This window comes from Phlebotomus argentipes, unplaced genomic scaffold, assembly GCF_947086385.1.
Source record: "Phlebotomus argentipes unplaced genomic scaffold, Phlebotomus argentipes genome assembly contig_6, whole genome shotgun sequence".
NCBI classification, from domain to species: Eukaryota; Metazoa; Arthropoda; class Insecta; order Diptera; family Psychodidae; genus Phlebotomus; species Phlebotomus argentipes.
In genome coordinates, this window is record NW_026776145.1 from 5,194,791 (window position 1) to 5,214,335 (window position 19,545).

The following is a 19,545-nucleotide window of genomic DNA, read 5'->3' on the forward strand; positions in this document are numbered from 1 at the left end:
AGAAGGAGAAGAAACACAGTTCAATTGGAGGATCCACTCATTGTCTGTCAATATTGATTTCTGTGTCAAATCATCATAAATTGTTGTCGTATGTTGTCCTTTCCATTGCCCGTATTTGTGCCTGAAATTGGGTGAAAATCAATAGGTGACTCTCTTTTTGCTTTTTTTTCCCTTTTCAATCGTTCGCCCCCCGTCCCACTGGGAGTGTCACACAAACCGTGAAAAATCCCAGAAGAGATTGGAATATGTGTGGGAATAAAGTTGTGGTATTAATCGAAATTGGGAAGGGCTACTCGATATGGAACATGCGCTGCATCGATACGGACTCTATTTAAAATGTATACCATCCATTTCACCCCTTAAGACCTCCTCTGGGAATGCACAAACTGAATACAGAGTAAATTTTATCAATTCACTGATCAATTGACAATTGGAGCGACGAGAGCGGGTTTCCTTTTGACATGCTAGGTAAACTATGCATGGAGGGCAAAGACAAGATGGGCGAAAACACCAGCAAACCACTGCAAAATGTGATTTCCTCCAAGAAGCTCAACAAACTCAGATGGGTGGAACGGGAAGAAAAGCTCCCACAGTCAGTCCCACTTTTAGTGAACCGAGGAGCTTTCTTGTTCACATATTTGCATAGGGCTCGAGAGGTGTTCAATGAAAAGGGGGATTTATTTTTAGCAAATTGGATCATCTTTGGTGTAAATGGGATTGAGGTTATTGGAAATTGTGGAGCGGAGGGAAGTAAAATGGGAGTTCCTCCGATGTATCTCTTAAAGCCATTGGAGATGCTTCAACTTTACTATCGCACCGGATCAATTTCCTCTAATAAATCCCAACATTTGCTCCCATTTTTTCCCTTCTTCTGCGCTACAATTCTTCTTCATTCCACGCTCACACCACCCACGATCGTCTCTCGTTGCAGAAATGAGGGCTTTTGAAGGGATGAAGGAGTGAAAATTAAAGCGTGTCGGAGAATAAACCCCATTTGACTTTTTAACAGCATTCAGGAGTCGAGTTTAGCTAAGTGAAGTGGAGTAGTTCTGCAGTTGCGAACGTGATAAATGATGGGAAATATATAAGTACAATGAGTGCCAACAAATACGAGCAACATATCGTTCAATTATCTTAATTGCTTGTGAGAAAGTTAACTAATTCCAATAATTTAGCGAGAGAGACATTTCCACTTTCTACAATAAATTTATCTCCAGCAACTCGATAAGAACGGCTTGAGCCAAAGCTTGAGCGCCAGAATGGATATCTTTTTGCCAAGCTAATGTATAAATTCAATTCTAATTAAATTCAAACACACCCCCTCCCCTCACTCTGTTGGCCGTAATCAAACAAAATCCACCTGTTCTATCTTCCTTTTTCCGCACTTTCTCATTAACATTTTTGCCTGGCTGGCGAACCTCTTCGGCACTTTCAGCAATTTCATCAATTGCCGAGAAAATTTCTCGCCTCTATCTAATCTAAATTATTGTGTGAATCCTCCCAAGTGGTGGCGAACGGGGAAAAAAGCTCATTGTGGCATATTTGATTTGAGGGAGCGCACCATTAATTCCCCTCAGTGCTGATGGCATCATAATTTATTCCAAATACCGTAGTGCTCAAAAAACCGTGGGAAATGGCCACATTCTCGCCAAGCAATCCCTTTCCCAATGACACGGAGCGTCTTCATCGGGAGGAAAAATCAATGTCCACATCGACAAAGAGCGAATGGAGGTTCACTGAGGGAAAATGTATGTCTCAAGTCAAGCGAAAATTTACCTAATCGACATTTTCAATCACCAAATTGTTCACATTTTATCCGGGGGAAAATTGCTTAAGATCATCTTCACCAGCTGTAATATGCAAACACGTCAATTTCAATCAGTGCATCGGTCTGGAGATGAAATGAGACGTGGACACCTCATACAAATTTGACTCTCTATCTATCCTCGCCACTCAGAGCATGGGAATAACTACCAGTTGGGCAGCAACATGCATCAGCAGCAGTGGAAGGAAATTGGTCGCTATCCCCCGTTTATATGGTTGACAATTGCTGCGATGCGATGTGTTTAATGGTTCAGGAAATTGGATGCTGAATGGATGATCGAATAATGGATGAGTCCGTGCCACTGAATTTGCCCTTCTAACTCGAGACAGTGGAAATACATTGTGTCGAAGGGAGAAGAGTGACCAAGAAGACCTCAAGAGTGCAGAGATCTGAGCAGAGAAAAGTGTCTGAGTCGCATAAATTCCTCATATCGAATATTCAAAATGGCAAACATCAATTCTCACCCTCTCAATCATCTCAGTTCGAGGGTGAGATGATCCGAGAAAAGTCACCAAATGAGTCGGAAGGGAGGAAAAAAAAAGTTATAACTTCATTTGCAATGCGAATACACGAGAGCCAAGGCAGTATAACGTTAATAAAATATCCTATTTTCCCATTGTATGCTATGCCAGAGTCGTCAACAATTTCGTGGTTTGTTGACACTCTCTCGCCTCAACCCATTGCCTGTCAACCTCATCACTCTTGCCAAACCAAATGAGCGCACAGCATCCGAACTCGAATTTGAGCCTCCGCCGATGGGCCGCTGAAAACGATCCTCGTCGTCGCAGCGCCAAATATCACAAACAATCTCTCCACTTTTCACACACCCAAAACTGGTGACGCCTTCTGCCGCCGACAATAAAATGTTTATGCTCTGACATAGACGTGCAATGCTCCATTTGCCGTCAGACTAATTAATATTTATTGTATTATACGCCACAATCAAGAGCTCACCCTCAGTGAATCTCGCTGACATGTCACATGACCATGAAATTGATGTGATGGACAGTGTGCTTGAGAGGCAATCAGCAGCTTTGGGTTTTTTTTTATTAACAAACTACCATTTAAGTTTCATTGTTACCTTTTGCGAAGCTCTGCAGCATTGCGCAACATCAAAGGCCAAAAAGTACAATATTTCAGTACAGTGTTTATTTCCATTCCGCTCTTCGCGTCTCTATAAAATACTTGACGAGATGATATAAAACCCAGCACGGTGTGTCAAAGTATTTTTGTCCAGATGAACAACAGCATCACCTCGTAGAAAATTCCGCGCATTCGGCGGGAAAACTAGGCCAAAGAGAATCACGTTCCTTTCGCAGGAAGCACACCCCCATCGTCACCTCAACCGCGCGAGTGTCATCGCTTGAAGTCTTGTGTGTGAGTGCATGAAATATGCAAGAGTGTCACCCCGTCGTCATCGACTGAGCCCACAGAGATTCTGACGAAATACACGCCTTCATTACTTTCTGCATTATAAATGAGATGCGAGATGGAGGCGCCTGGTGGCAGCGGGGACGCCTGGTGGATGATTTTATCCCGACTGGTTTCGTCAATTTAAACCGTTTTCATCTTCAATTTGCACCACCACCAGTTGGCTTGGAGTCTGCTTCTGTCACAGATCGAGAGATTTGAGGGTGAGATGCGACCTTTCACCCCTTTTAGTCATGGTCCGTTTCTTCCATCTCAAACTGATGGCAGCTCATAAATATGTGTTCAACTCCACTCGGCGGCCAAGAAAAACAACCATCAACTATTTATATCGCGCGAGACGACAAAGGGATCGAAACACCTGCGAAAGTGAGGTGAAAAAAAGCTCCAAAATCCCTATTCTCACCTTTGCACCTTCCATTCTCTTTCGCCACACGCGTGAAAGTGCGGAATTGGTCGATGGACGACAATTGGCGGAGGGGAAATGGGGCGGTTTGGAGAGCGACATTTATTTGGAGTGACGAAGACCCAACAGAAAAAAATGGTTGAAGACGATGCGAGAGAGAGGAAAACGTGGAAAGTTTCAAACTCCCCGTCTTTCGGCAAGAGGAAGCGGAAGCTAGAGAGCATCCCCACGAGCAGTGGAGCTTGAAGCTCAGCCCTGAAGCCTAAACTCCCCAAGATTCCAGGTAGGTCTAATAAACAGCGAGAAAGTTTAAATTATACGGAAAGTCGCGCGATTTATGAGCAGAATTCAGTGCCGCCCAAAACTTTTGCCACTCTCACCCATTCTTCATCATCATGGGGTGAACCGTGCGCCTTCACCCCCAAAACCCACCGGGATAGAGTGAATGCTTCTGCAGAAATCCGCCTCGCACTCCTCGAGACTCTGTATGAGATTTTCAGCAAGCCAGCCGGAAGGAGATTATCAGAATCTGAATAATCTTTGGGAGTTGAAATTTGGGGGGTGAAAGTGGAGTAAATTCAAACTTAATGAATATTTCGATTCATTGTGTGTAAAATTTCAACCTTTATCCACTGAGTCCTTTAAACTCACTCTGTGATTCATTGTAATTTTATATGAAACCATCCACTTCATCTCTCTGTCCCTCGACGCAATATTCTTCTGCAAGTATGTCATTTTGCGCTGTTCGTCACGAAGTTGGGCTTGAATTTATGCTGTTTGAGGGGAGACAATGTAAGTTTCAGGGTTAAATTGCGTCGTAATGCACGGAATTTCAGGGTTAATTCAGAAGTTACGCTAAGGGTAAAATGGTGTAAGTGGCGCCATCCAGATTAGCCCAGAGTGCAGCAGAAGTGTATAAAATTCAGCGAGTGACCAAAGGCACCGAACGTGCTCTACTTCAATACCAAATGACTGGAAAATTGCAATCAATCTCTTCAGTCTCTCACTGTTCCGTGGCCATTATTCGGAAATAACATCCCCAGACGACTTTATAGGACAGTATAGTGGCACGAAAGTATGCAATTTCACACATATGAGTGTACATTTATTGCAGAATCCAAGACAATTTTGCCGCCACGTGACGAGAAATCCATAGCATGGGGCGAAAGAGAATGCAGTGCATTCACAGCTTTGAGGAAGGCAAATAAATGTTTTACCTTATAACAGAGCCATCAACAGTTGATTTATCTTAACACTCTTTCCGGGTGGCGCCAAAGTGGAATAAAGAACATCCCAGTGAGAATGAGATGTGCTGCAGGAAAAGGGAGGCAAATGGGAGGGACGCTCGTAGTCTGTTGTGAGAATGTACAACAATATTTTATAGTGGCAGCAGAGTGCAGTTGAGCAATACAACTGAATGCAATATAAACACATTCTTCCATATCAAGCCATCATTTTCTCCACATCATGATTAACGACACTCGAGAGTGGCAAGGAAGGAAATGTTTGAGGGAAAAATGGAAAATTGCTATATAGTTACTTCAATCTTCATGTGCTTTTATTCTGAGCGCAACAACTGTACATGAAAGCGCTAATATATATCCAAAAGTCAACCTTATCAGTGGTGAAGGTGTTCTTTCTTCTCTCCCGCCCGAGAAACACTATATCATTTATCCATCTGTCATCCTCAACAGCTCTCTTCATCCATCATCTTCGCCGCCAGTGCAGGGAAATATTTATAATTCAGGCTCAAGTGATCAGAGTGAATTTTCCTAATTCCACATTTATCCAAAGCTCTATCATTCAAGCCAATCATCTGTATTTTCATCAGCAGCCCTGATGTTGTCCACTTCGGAATGAGAAAATGGGGTGCAATAGTGGTGGAATCAGATTAAATTCTGCAGATCATTTGTCAGGAGAGTGGCATAAATGTGAAAATGATTGTTGCATTTATTTTCACATCTAATGGCCAAAGCGGCAAAGGAGATAAATTTGCAATAAATTGAGGAAACAACGTATAATGGCAATTTGGCGATGAATAAGGTGAATTCTCCTGATTGCAATTTACGGATTTATCAGTTTAATTTACACATTACGCTATATGTGGATAAAGTACGAAATTACCCAGATAATTTGCCATTCTATCGTTGTAAATCAATGAGTGTTCTTAGTGATTTACTGATTTTCGTCACAAGCATTGTTGAAGCAGACTTCTGCGGCTCAATTCTCAATGGTGAGAAATCAATTTACTACATCGAAACCATAATTTTGCCACTAATCTATGAAAAGTCTGTAGCTTTTACTCTTTTCTCAACCCCAGAGCAATAATTACTGATAAGATTTACTTAATTTATCGATTAAATACAGCCAAATTTGTCACTCTGAATTGATAGCTTTTGCATAAATACTTTTATCTCGCAATAGATCACTTCACTCTTCCCATTGAGCTTTTACTTTAATCATTTTTCATCCGTTGCAGATCTTGCTTCAGACAGACTCATCACCAGACAATGAGGGTGAGCTTTTTCCCTTCACACTTTCCAAAGTGCTTATTTTCAGCGATAATAATACCTGTGGTTGTATAGATAATTTTTTTTCGCACCCTTCTTACCTTTCCTTCGTCACTAGAGCGGAAAGAAGCCTCGCGGAGGGGTGGAGGGTAACGAGTTGGAGGGTGCAGAAGAAGAGGCGAGAATGTATCTGACTTTAAATTAAAATATTCTCCAGGAAATTCCCATTTTGGTCGCATCTTTGTTCTTTTTGCTCCCTTTTCTTCAGCTCACGCCATTATGAGCTTTTCTCGCGCACTTCTTTTTGTTTTGGAATTTTTCGGGGTGAATGCCAGCGGGAGACACCTCATTGGCTTAAGGTGTGAAAATTATCAGATTACGCTGGGTTTTGCGTGGGGTTGATAAGATTTGAGGGTGAAGAGGAAATCCTCATGGCAATTAAAAGTTTATCCAATCTAGCGCAAAACAGTGGAGATTACAATTTGGGTAGTGAGGATAAATCACTCTGGAGATTTTTGCCCCCTGATTTTTCTGTCCCTCTTTAAGAGTCCATGGATTTTTGCAGGCAGTCTTTAATGCTTTATGATTAAGCGGACTATTGAGGGGATTGTCTGAAATCTGCGCCTTGAGCTGGGCGTGTATCCGGCGCGGGGATTGAAAGGAGATCGTGGCTGAAAGAGTTTTCCCTCTATAAATAGCATGTGTCATTAATCAAAGTGGTTATTATTCACTAAAGCGCCCACTCTTCGCGCCCTTCCAAGTCAGACTTCACCTCGTCTGCGACAAGGTTGCTCGGTTGCCCCAAATTGAACCTTCGTGAAGGTGTTTACAATTTTCACTTGCTTACAGAGTAATTAGGCACTTTTTTTTCGCCAGTTCACCCTCAATGTGTTGGGAAGTTGATGGAAATTTCTCATGCATCCATACAAATTCTGCGCCCCAATTTCTCCGGCACTTCTGGTGGAATATGAAAAATCAATCCGCGAAAAGGCATTTGCCATTAAAATGATTCATCCCACGTCATTATATTCCCAAGATGAAGATGGGAAGAACTTTGCTCTTCAACTTTATTTGCTCTCTCTCACCCATGCTTTAATACTCTTCATTTCATCCCGCATTTTTGCAGTGATTAAAATTTATGTTGAGCTTCATGCTGTTTCGCTGCCTTTGCGATTAATAATAATGATGAAGTGCATGGCTTACAATGGGTGAATCTGTGTGTTAATACCAGCAGGGATTGGATGGATTATTGCAGGAGCAATCATGTAAGGATTGATCAACGATAATACTCGCCCCGAAAGCACTAAATTATTGTTGTTCTACGAGAGCAATGTGGTTCCATACTTCATAAGTGCTAGCGGGAGAATTAATCTGTTCCCAACTTGGCAATATCTTGAGTAAAAAGCCTGTTCCAGCTTTTGAAAAACCCAGAATTCTATTTCAACATGTGCAGCAATTGTTGCGTCCCACTTGTGGTACCTTTCACTTGGCTTATCAGTTTCGTTTCGACTGCTGGAGCTGTGTTTTTATTCCTTCAACTCCACACATAAACTTTTCATTCCCTTCGTCACTTGCTTTTTTGCCGACTGGCCATGTGGAAGCTTTTCATCAATGTGAAAAGAGGGATGACCGGAAAAGACTGCGCGACAGTGTGGAAGAGCCGCACAGTGGAAAAATACACAATTTTCCTAAAGCTCAACGAAAGGAGCTTTCGTGGGCAGAAAAAAACGCGGAAAAGTAACCCCAGCGGGTGCGGAATATTAAGTAAGTAAGGGTGTGAGTTGCGCCTTTTTTCAGTTGCCGGCAAAAATATAATTCACAGTATTTATAGGAGTAAATATTGCGTGTCAACTAACAACTTAAGAGACGACATTTAAAGGGTGGGATGTGAAGGCTATAACTTTAAAATTTATCGTCGTTTAAAAACGTGGCTCAGCAGTTGGGACTCCAGAGAACGCCACATTAGCATTTTCATGCTTGTCGTATACACAAAACATTCACAGAGGTGGGGAAGAGTGGGTGATGAAGTTGATTAAGAAAAATGTCTCATGACATTCAAGTGGCTTTTCTTTCTCATAGACGCTCGCCTAGATTTTTTAACGACGCCTCAGAGAGAGCGAGTGGGAATTATTTAAAGTGAATTTCCTCTTTGATATTTTTATTGTGGGCTCTTTGTGCTGGAAAAGTGGATTGAGGGGTGAAGAGGGGTTGCGGTGTGCTTCTATGCTGAGGAGCTCTCCTATTTTGGACACCCTGACCTGCCCCAGGGTGGAATTTCACTGCTCGCCCCAGAAATATTTCACCCCATAAAAGATTTTGAACTCAATCTGAATTTGTCTAGGGTTGTAGAGTAAATTTATGGCATAGATGAAATTAATTGCAGTGCAGAGGATGAAAAAGTGAGCGTTATGGGTGGAAATTTATTTGCAAGCTTCCACTGTGTCCTGCACTTTATTCTAAACTCCCCCTTTCGCTCTATATCGCCCTGGCGGGCACTTTGGTGGCCGAAGGACACGGCTTCCGAGGCGGGATTTTCATGGATGAAACATATACCGAGGAAAGAGACGCGAGGATCTTTTTTCCTGCAAAGCCTCTGAAAACTCCCCGTCTTCTTCGTATGGATGGCTTGAAAGATTACGCGAAGAAGTGGCGAATTGCTCGACGAGCGCGAGGGTGGTTGAAACTTAACCATGGACTATGATTATGTGCAAATAAATTTTAATGCTATCGTCTCACATTTAAAGCACTTTGTCTCACACCCCGGGTCAGATGGGCAAAGTAATGCCCGAATAAATAAATTTATGGGCGGGAAATTTATATGGTTAAGAGGCGGATGGGTGAAATGTTAGTTTGGGTTCGGCTGAAGGACCAAAAGCGCTATAGGATATTCGAGTTTTCCTGTGTTGAAATTCTCACGGGGTTTTATTGCATCGAATCATGCAATTCTCGACTCTTCGTGCCTGCAATTCTCACCCAGAAGCTCTCTCTCACTCTTATATATATATATGCAACTTACTGCATATACATAAGTTCACTTGTGCATATTCCTGTGTCTGTGGAATTCTCTTTATTTCCCAGGAGTGATAAAGAGTGCAAACGATGAAATTGTGGCTGTGACCTCCTCATGGCACTCCCTTCTCTCATTTGTATCAGCAAATATATCTCTCAGATCCTACCTTTCGGGGCACTTTTTGTCACAGACACCCTGCTTTCCGCTCAAATGCATTCAAATACCCCAAAGCTAAAGTGACATCAATTGAACCTTCTACGTTGAATAGGGAAATTCTGTTCTCTCAATTGGAATTCTTCTGGCTAAAGCAGATAGTTTACTAATTATTCTTCAGGCAAAAGCGAGCTCTCATTGCGGGCATTTTCGGCATTTAAAAATATATGTAAGCGAAACGAGAAGCATGAGAAAAAATATTTATAGTATTCATAGTGAGAATTTTAAAACCTCCATTAGTGAGCTATTATTTTTTACTTTATTACATTCTGTGCAAACTTATAGTTTTAAATTAAGTTGATATATTGCGTGAAAAAATTAAATTTTTCTGCTCGACATAATTTCTGATATTATACCAACTGTAGATAATTAAATTATCCCCATCATTGATTTCATATCAGCAAGATTCGGCCATGGTGCGATTTTAATGCAGAAATAACAAACATAATTCTATTTATCGAATAAACCCATTTACCCGAAAATCATTAACCATCAGACAAAACCAGGTCGAATGCGGGTCACTTTTTAACCCACATTGATGGCTCAAAATGATGCAATAATGAAGCATTATCGCCCATTTTCGCTCTCTAGTCACAATATGGGAAAAGTTCAAAGAGAATGATGAGTTTGTGCATGAAGATTGCATTGAATTTCGAGAATCTAGATTGAAAATTTTCTCACGTGAAATTTCATACACATTCTCGAGATAGACAGCATGTAATTCATATATATGCGCATTGGAGAATAGATCTGATCTGTATTGTATATATGCACTAGTTCACCTGAAAGCCAAGAACATGCTGCTTACAATTAATATGTTAACATCAAACACATTCACCATTAGAATAATTGCATACGCTTAATTCACGGTTGCCATAGAAATGCACTATATTTCCAATAAATTAACACTGACATAAATTAAATCTATAGCGCAAATCAAATAAAAAGCTCCAGCATAGTTGGAAAATAAATATTTATAGATTTAAGTTGGAATTCAAATAAAATTATTTAATTATATACCTTATTTGGCTGATTTGAATAAATTGAAATAAAATTAAATGGAATTATTTTTTCAAGCTCTAGAGCTTTCTGGGCACTACAAACTTGCTAATAGACTCATAAAGCTTAAATATAAAAATTCTGTCGTAATTTGAGTATTTCACTGAATTCACCGGTCGCATTATGATGCAAATACAAATATATGGAGGAGATAAATGGGGTTACCTATGTTGTATTGAGCAATTGAATTAAAATACAATTTTATCCAATGATGCATTATTTGTCGGCGTATTATCGCGTGAGTGGACAAAAATCCGCCATGCCACGGCCAGGGCGAAATGAGATTGTAAATAAATAGCACAAAAGCTTCCACACTCAAAAAGCCATCCTCTCCAACTCCTTCTCCATTTAATATTTCCTCGCAGTGTGTGTAAAACAGTGGCTTGGATGCCGGGGATACATTTTAATGTATGTTCCCAACACACTAAAGCTCCTGAAAATGCGATTATGGCAATTTATGGAATTTTAATGTCACATAGAAGAGAATGGTGAACAACAGAAGCTCGTGGGGAAAAATTAGTGTACACAGGAGTGAAAAATTGTGTATAATAGATGAGCATTGGGTTGAAGAGTCATTCAACTATGTTGAAATCATATTATTTTGCAAAACAATATTTCTGTAATCTGCCATATATTTTGGCAATGTCATCAAAGCTTTGCACACACAAAATCATCATTCATATTTTAACTGAAAAGCTCTCTTTTGTACTTTGCTTTGTCCGTAAAATATTTATGCACGGAAAATATTCCCCCTTTCCACATAGTTTCAAAAGTTCTGACGAATTTTGTCTGCTCTTCTCAACTAATCAAGTTCTGCGTCTGTGGCGGAATTGTTTTCTTATGCGATTTGAAGAATTATGACTATAAACTGTCTCAGGCAATTTCATTACATTTTCAATGGTTTTATCCCTGAACCGCTTAACCACTTTCATTTGAGAAAACAAACCACTCAATTTTCCGTAAAAGCTTCTCTCAAATAGTCTTCCAACGTATGATTTCACCAGCAATTTACCATTTGACATTAATAGACCCATTTAAGTATTATAATAGAAATCTTTTAGCTCAACATAATGGCACTGCTGGATTTCTTTTTCACCCAATAGCATCGCCTCCGTGGGCGAGAGTCACCCACACTCACTGCCTCTAATTCAATATTTCAGCCGCCAATGGCAAAATCAGGAGGAGAAATATCAATTCACTTTATCAAATTGAGAAAGCGAAGCACTAATAAGCTCCTTCGAGAGCAATTTTCTCGTGTGAGAAATTAATGTGTGTGAATTTATTCTTGTTAAAATAATCAATTAATCGCAAAGGCGGAAGGTATGGATTTTCCATCCATGCGTGGGAATTAGATGTTTATGTTGCGACCTTATGTTCGGTATTTTCTTTCCTCAACTCCACTCACTCCCCGCCGGGATATTGGATGATTTATTCACTCAAGCCACCCACCCAAATTAGAGTCTGGGTGTGTGTTTTTCATCCTCCCCTCCCATGTGGTGCAATGAACCAAGTCACCCCCGAGTCAGTGTGGCCAGGGACTTTATGAGACACACAATCAGAAAAGCTTAATACGATAGAGCTTTCCCCACTCTTCGTCCACTCCATTTCACTCAATGTCTACATACAATTTTCTCCCCATCCACAAATCTTCTGTACAGGCATCAAACTTTCCATTACAGGTGAATGGGTGAAATTTTTGGGCATGGTCTTGGGTATGTTTGTCGAGATGGAGCGGAAGGAAAATCACTCGAACGCACAAGTTTGTCGTTTATTAAATTGCTGCTCCTCGAAACCCTGCAGACCAGGGATATTGCACTGATGGGGGAAGAGGCAAAGAAATCGACTACAGCTTGTTTGTGTGTATATTCGGCAAGACTGAGCGCGTTACTTTGAGCAACAATCAATCCACCCATTCCCAGAGCCAAAGTACACACAACATCTCTGCTCACCTGCAACATAAACCACCCCCAAAACACGCCAGACACTCGAGACGGCGATGGCAAAGGGTCGCCCTCGGAGAAGGTGAAAGTGGAAAGATTTCAGTGAGTTAATTCTCTTTCCATCTAAAGAGTGGAAGAGGAATGCATATGTCGACAGTTGAGGAAACATTTAAAGGCACAGCGGAATATTCTTGCACTATTGGATAATCTAAATGTAAATTTAGTAGGAGAAACTTCTCTGATTTGTGTATAACTAAGAGCGATGACAGACTTGCTGGTGATCCACGGGAGGATAAGCGAGAGCCAGAGTAATCCCTCGATATATCGAAGGTTCAACCGATATTTTTCGGGTTCCTGACGGCAGCGCGTTCAGCAAAAATAAACAAAACATTTCACAACTTAGGAAAAGCAAAATGGCGGATCTGTTATGAATAGTTTCCTGGGCTATTAGAAGCATTCAATTCTTCTGCAAAGCTTCCATTTTCCCAATTTCATCGTAAAATTTTACGCTTTTTGATTGAATTAACAAATCAATTGACAACTGAGAGCGGAATACGAAGTAAAATTGTCGCTAGTGTCGACAAAGAATAATAACTCCTGAGTGTGTTCAGCGCCATTTTAGCCACGAATTATAGCTGATCCATATTTGAGTGTGTAAAGCTGCAGATCAACCACGACTTATGGCTAATCTGACATTTACACTCATTTAAGCTCATCCACGGAGGATTGATCCCAGTTCGTGCCGATTCGAGATTAACCCGCAAGTCTGTAATCGCTCTAAGAGTCAGAAAATCTCACCGCAATATTGGGGAAATAATTATTCAGAGCACTGTAGATCCATGTGGAATGAAGAAAGTTGCCCACTGTGTTTGTGTATTTTATGTTACAAGGGAATAACAATAGCTGCCATTATCGAAATCGGTTGGGCCTGACCATCTCCACCTCAATATTTTGTTATATACGGCACTGCTTGGGATTATGTTGGGCAGCTACAAATGACTCGGAAAACAAGGTTTCCTTTAAGTGAAACTCTCTGTACATTGTACGAGGCCCGAGCATGGGGGAAATTGGGTATTTTCGCCACCTTTTCCCATGTTCTCAGCCAACGATGCTGACCAGAGCCACACGAGATGTCCATTCGGCTCGCAATTGCTATAAATTTTACGATTTCATTTCGTCAATAACCTCAGAAGATGGAGATGATATGCGGGAAAATAAGGAGGGAGTTTTAAAATGTTCAACGTCTTTTAACTCCATAAAAATACCCCTCATAAAATGTCGAATATCAAGCTTTCTCTCTCTCTTTCTCTCGGGGAAAACTCAGGATTTTCAACTAATTCTAAATTCGCCTGAACTACTTCATTTCGTGCTTCGTTATATCTTTCCTCTTTTCGACATTGTTAGACTGAAGAGGATGGAAAATTTGTGTGAAAAAGCTTGCGGAATTGCATGCAACTCACCTGTGTGTTTTCTGGACAACAATTAAGCAGTGTAAGTTTTCTTTAGTTTCGACGCGGCAAACTTCATTTCTTCAAGTGTTCTTTCCAAACTGGAGAAACTAAAAGAAAAGGGAAAAAGACAACAAAGTGGATCAAAGCTTCCACTACAATGCAACCTACACAAGTCAGAATTGAGGTTAAAGTGAGAGAAACAACTTTTTCTACGTCTTCACTTAAACTTTTTCCATTATCTGAGGAAAATTGGTTTCTATTTCATGAGATTCATTCATGTTTTCGCCCTCAACACGCCAAAATGTTTAATAGGCAGGGATATGAATTTATTCTTTCATTTCAGATTCAGACGCGCTTATCAAATGCATGAATTCTTGCATGAATTGATTGATTTTCATACAAGTGAAGGAAGAGCAACAAAGAAAATGCCAAAACTATATACACAATGTTGCTAGAACAAACTTTGCCGCAATAAATTAAAATGCTTTTAGGGTAAGTTTGGAAGTTCATCTTATCCGCGCTATTTCACGTGTTATGAACTCGCGGTGAAAAAAGCAGTTGAAAAGTTCATAAAAAAGCGCCACCATCGAAGTGAAGAAGCAGAAAAAAAACTGAACAATATACCGCAAAATAAAAGTGATTACAGTAAAAAGTTAATGACGTGGAATTGTATTAATGGGTGAGTATAGTCATATAAAAGTGCAGTATTAAAGTTTATATCCACAGCATTCTTTCCCTCGCGTCTCTTCGCTTTTTCCACCAAGGGAGAGAATATGTCTTAAATCTGTACACCACTTCCAAACACTTACAAATTTTCCTGAGACTTCTAGAACATGAATCTCTTAAGTTGAATAAAAAATTCGGTATTTTTTTTTGCAAAAAAGATTCAAAATATCAATATTTTCCGCATGAAAATGCTTAATTCTCTCAATGATAAGCAATTTTGGCGACTTAAGCATAAGAATTGTGCTAGATTGCGAACTATTCACTAAATCTGCCTAAGATTTGTCACATAACCTAGAAAAAATTTGTTTCTTCATATAATTCTAAAGAAATTCAAGGAATCTCGATGATTAGTCAGTAGAAGAAGCACGCAGAAAAGGAAGATTGTGAGTTCTTAAGTACTTCTGCTGAGTTGTACACCACTTCTGACTGTATTATCTCCTCCTTCGTCACCGCACACTTCGTGATATTCTCGAGGGAAGATACATAAGAAGTCATAAAATTAAACTTCAATTTTGTTTCATAATGAATATTGCTGAAATTCTACAAACAGATTTCATTCTCCGATGATTTTACTTCAGTGCAAAAGTTCAAAGAATCATAGAGAACATGCAATTTTATGACTTTTTCAATTTTAATTAGACCGTTCTACACATTTTCAAATCCCTCGTCATTTCGATGCAGACACTGGAAAATGATGGGGGGAAAAAATCAGCGTCTTCCGCAGGTCTTTGTCTGCAAATTGCACTCTTAAAGCATTTTCCACGATTTGTCCCTCGCAAGTGGAAACATGGCGCTGAGAAGAGGGAAAAAAATATATAAAAATGCAACATACTCTTGCAGATGGAGAACAATGGAGTCTGGATGGGAGTGGAGGAGAAACTCTTGAAGAATGGCATATTCTTTCCACTCTCACGTACTTGAACTCTTCGGGCTGTGGATATAATTAAATTAGATAAAAGCTCCACCTCTGAATAACCCCGGCTCACCCATTCACAGCGCCCCCGAGGCCCTGAATACACTGCCGCGTGACAGTACAAGTGCGGTGCATTAAAATCATGAAGATCCATTTAATATGCCACTGGGAAACGCTTAATTACGGAGACTATACGGCACATTGCAGAGCTCAATGAAAGGCACCTGACATGAGTCAAACGCATGTGCCTCAACCCCCAATGAATAATCAAGACATGATTATTTTCCACCCACGAAAACATGACATTTTAATTGCAATTTATGCGTGCCGCTTAATCAGCAACGGTGGCAAAAGGAAGTCACAAATTGTGTTTTCCAGCATAATGTCTCGCAATGTATCCATCAAGCCTCGTAGGAACACATGAGCTTTTAAAATTTATACCCGCCATTCTAATCTCTCACCGCATGTATGTGAAATAACACACGAAATAACCGTGGAAAAATATTGCAAAACAAGCACTTTTTGCTGCAACACAAAAGAAAATTAAATAATCAGAGTGTGAAATTTCGACTAGTCTCTTTTTCCATCATTCCACATCATAAAGTTTTTATTATCACAATTTTTACTCATGAATGTGAGCTTTGAATTGTCTTTGGACGGTTTTTAATTTCGCAACAGTCAGTTTGAGAAGTGGATCGAGCAACAGAGGCGGCAAAGAATTACGCAATCGGTCTCATAGTTGTGCTCTTGTGTCCATTTGACCAGAATGGAACAACAGAAGAGACGTGAGTACATATTGCCAATGGTCCTCCGAAAGTCGGTGGCAACACAGTAAGCGAATTGAGTCCTTTCGCTGCAATCGTCCTTCCTGAGAGGACCGAGAGTGCCTGAAAAAAGCAGCCTATGTCCCATCAGTTGAATAGCAATACATTGGCTCGGAACCATTTATTACAATCACGTCTATTTGCCATTTTGTGCAATCCAGCCATTCTTCAGCACTGTCAGCGATGGCCAGTCATTTTTGCCGCCCTCGCCACTATTGTCACCCTCTCGACATTCGGCGGCGAGGGTTTTGTTTTCGGAAACATTGTCCATGTTTCCACATTGAATTTCACCTGGACAATAATTACGTGGAGTTGTTTTCACCCAGAGAACCGCACTAAATAATATGTATGTGTTGGGAAAATGCACACAAATATTGCTAATAATAGTAATTCAAATACACTGGCGAATATCTCACATTCCCACCTTCAATCCATGCAATACGATGAGTTTAATTTCAAAAGTCTCATTGTCTATTCATCCCAAATCGGATTTCTAGTCAAACGTCACAATTATTCTGGGTTTCCCTTTTTGTCTATTGATTTATTCATGGGGACATTTTCCAGTATGAATTGGACAAGTAACAGATACAATATGGATGGTTTTTTAGGTCATTGGCTGGTTGGATTTGAGCGATTTCATTTGAATATTTTCGGAGCTCTTATTTGCATATCGCAATGATATCTGTAAAATGCCTTAAAAAGACAATAGAGAAGTGTTCTAACAATAGACCATCCTTTTTCACTTGAATGAGTTAAAAATAAATCGTCTATGAGTTATTTGCAGAGGTATTCAAACATCGATGAAAGTTCCTCAACAGAATTTCCCTCGAAGGCACGACACTTTGATCACTTTCTTGTCACACCGAGTGGGTGTGAATGACAAAGGATGAATGGCTCAGCAATGGAATTACCATCAATATTCAAATATTTGCCACTAGGCGAGTGACACTGGAGGAATTAAGCAGAAAAAAATTGTAGGACAAAAATAAATCATAGGGAAATTGTTATCCGCAGAGGCGAAGAGAAATTAATATCCATCAAATAAGACACTTTCCTCACACACCCCCTCACATTTTTTTTTCGTATGCCGAGGGAAGAATAAATCGAAGATAGAAGGTATAATTTTCTTGTCTCGAGATTATACACGCTCGGGCTTTTCTGCCACTCCGCCCAAAAGCCCGAGGAAATGTGTTGAATTGTACTATCGCGCCGAGAGAGCGATAGTAGAGGCGAAAGTAGTTGTTTGAGGAATTAAATTATCGTTCATTTGATATACCCTGTCGCGTATTTCTCCACGCACGAAATGAGAAAATCATAGAGCAACTTTTCCTAGGGAATTCCAAGGGGGAGATAAAACAGTCAAAAGTGGTGTATAACTCAACAGAAGTGCTTAAGAAGTGGAAGTATGCAAAAGATTACTTTTTGATTTTAAGGTTATGGTTGAAAAAGATGTCCAAAATGTGTTTTTAAATGGATTCTTACAGACATATTCGGGAATTGATGTGGAAACAGTCTAGAAACTTCTAATTCTAGAAGTGTTAGGTAAATTTGGAAATGTTTGGAAGTGGTGTAGAGATTTAGGGTGTATTATCTCCCCCTTGGAGAATTCCTCATTATATTCTGTGATAGAGTTTGAGAGGCGGTGGAGTGAGTGTGTAGGCTCATTAGGTGTACTTCAAGCACCATTGATGATCGATTAACAATCATTTATTAACCTTTTTTCTACAAGTTCCAATAATCTCTCTAATGACTAGCCCTCGAGCCAATTCAATCAATATTAATTAAAAGGAGGACCATTAAAACGTGAATACACTTGGGTGACACAGAGAGATGTGAAGCTAGGGAAACAACAAAGTCAATGAAATTTTCTTTATGGATTCCAAACACCCCATTTTCATTCACGCGCCACAATCTCACCCCCAAGGCGAAATATTCACCGTGGCACCTATCGTCAAACACCACCCACCCCCACACTAACGCCCCCCGCTCGACTCATATCCGCCATTAATCCACGTGTCTCGTGGTGGAACAAGAATTTTACAGGGGCAATAATGAGCTTTATTAGCATCACATACAAAACAACCCCAAACCAGACGCACACGAGTGTCTCCAAAGAGACAGGGATGAGTCTGGGAAATTATATTAGCTCCAACATCCATGTGTACACGATCCGGAGTCGAGATATGGGAGAAGAAAGGCCATAAATCCATAAAACTTGTAATTGTGCACTCAAAGCCGTATATAAAATGGCATAAATGCAGACAGATACCCACGCCAAGTAAATTTAACTTAATTGCATATCATTTTGGATCATTATGCTTCATATGTGACTCGAACGTGGGAAAATGAGTGCGGAAAAGAGTTGTAAGTTGATGCTGAATCAATATGGGGGTATTGTATGATGGAATTTTAGAGAGTGTTGAATTTCTCGGAAGGATGAAATGTTACTGTAGAGTTTATAAAATGAGGATCAGATGTTGAGAAAATTGTGAGAAAGGATCGAAATGTGAGACCTGGACAGTTTATAATGACTTGTCTTATAACTTGTTAAATTCAGGATAATTTGATATATGTTATGTCTAAAATTTCACGTTGTATTCTTAAACAATGGCATGCAGAGCTGCTATCGGGATTAAGATGAGGGAATTGCACAGATAATACAGTAATCTTAGGCATGATTTCCGTAGAAAATATCCATTGTTGTATGCTACATGTATTTTATATATATCATTGATTCGGAGTACATTCAATTGAATTGAATTGACTAAATCTGATTGCATGTCTGCCACATGCAATTATTTACCGGAGAATTGAAGTTTCTCAGCAATATTTGCAAGATGCAAATTATTGTGCTTCTCAAGGGTGGTATTTTCCATCTGAGGCTTCTGTAAGCGAATAATTTCAATTGTTTGCCGGACAAAGCAACTAAATCCTTGCTTTGGTACGTGAATTGGAAGTATATTGAGGGAATATTGTGCTGAGAAATGCTTCGAGAAGCGTAATCGATAGATGGGAATGAAATGGAGCTTTCAGTGTGATTAGAAGAAAATTGCCATTATTTTTACTAAGTGCAATTTGCTTTTCTGGCTCGAAATTTGCACAAACAATCCTCAGCCAATAATCAAGTTTCCATCCCCGCAGCTGAAATCCCTTTGGGAGCGCTGCGACAATGTGTGCACTTTGCACATTTTAGTTATTGAAAGTTGAATTGAGTTGGCATCTGAAGCTGAGCGCGCGCGC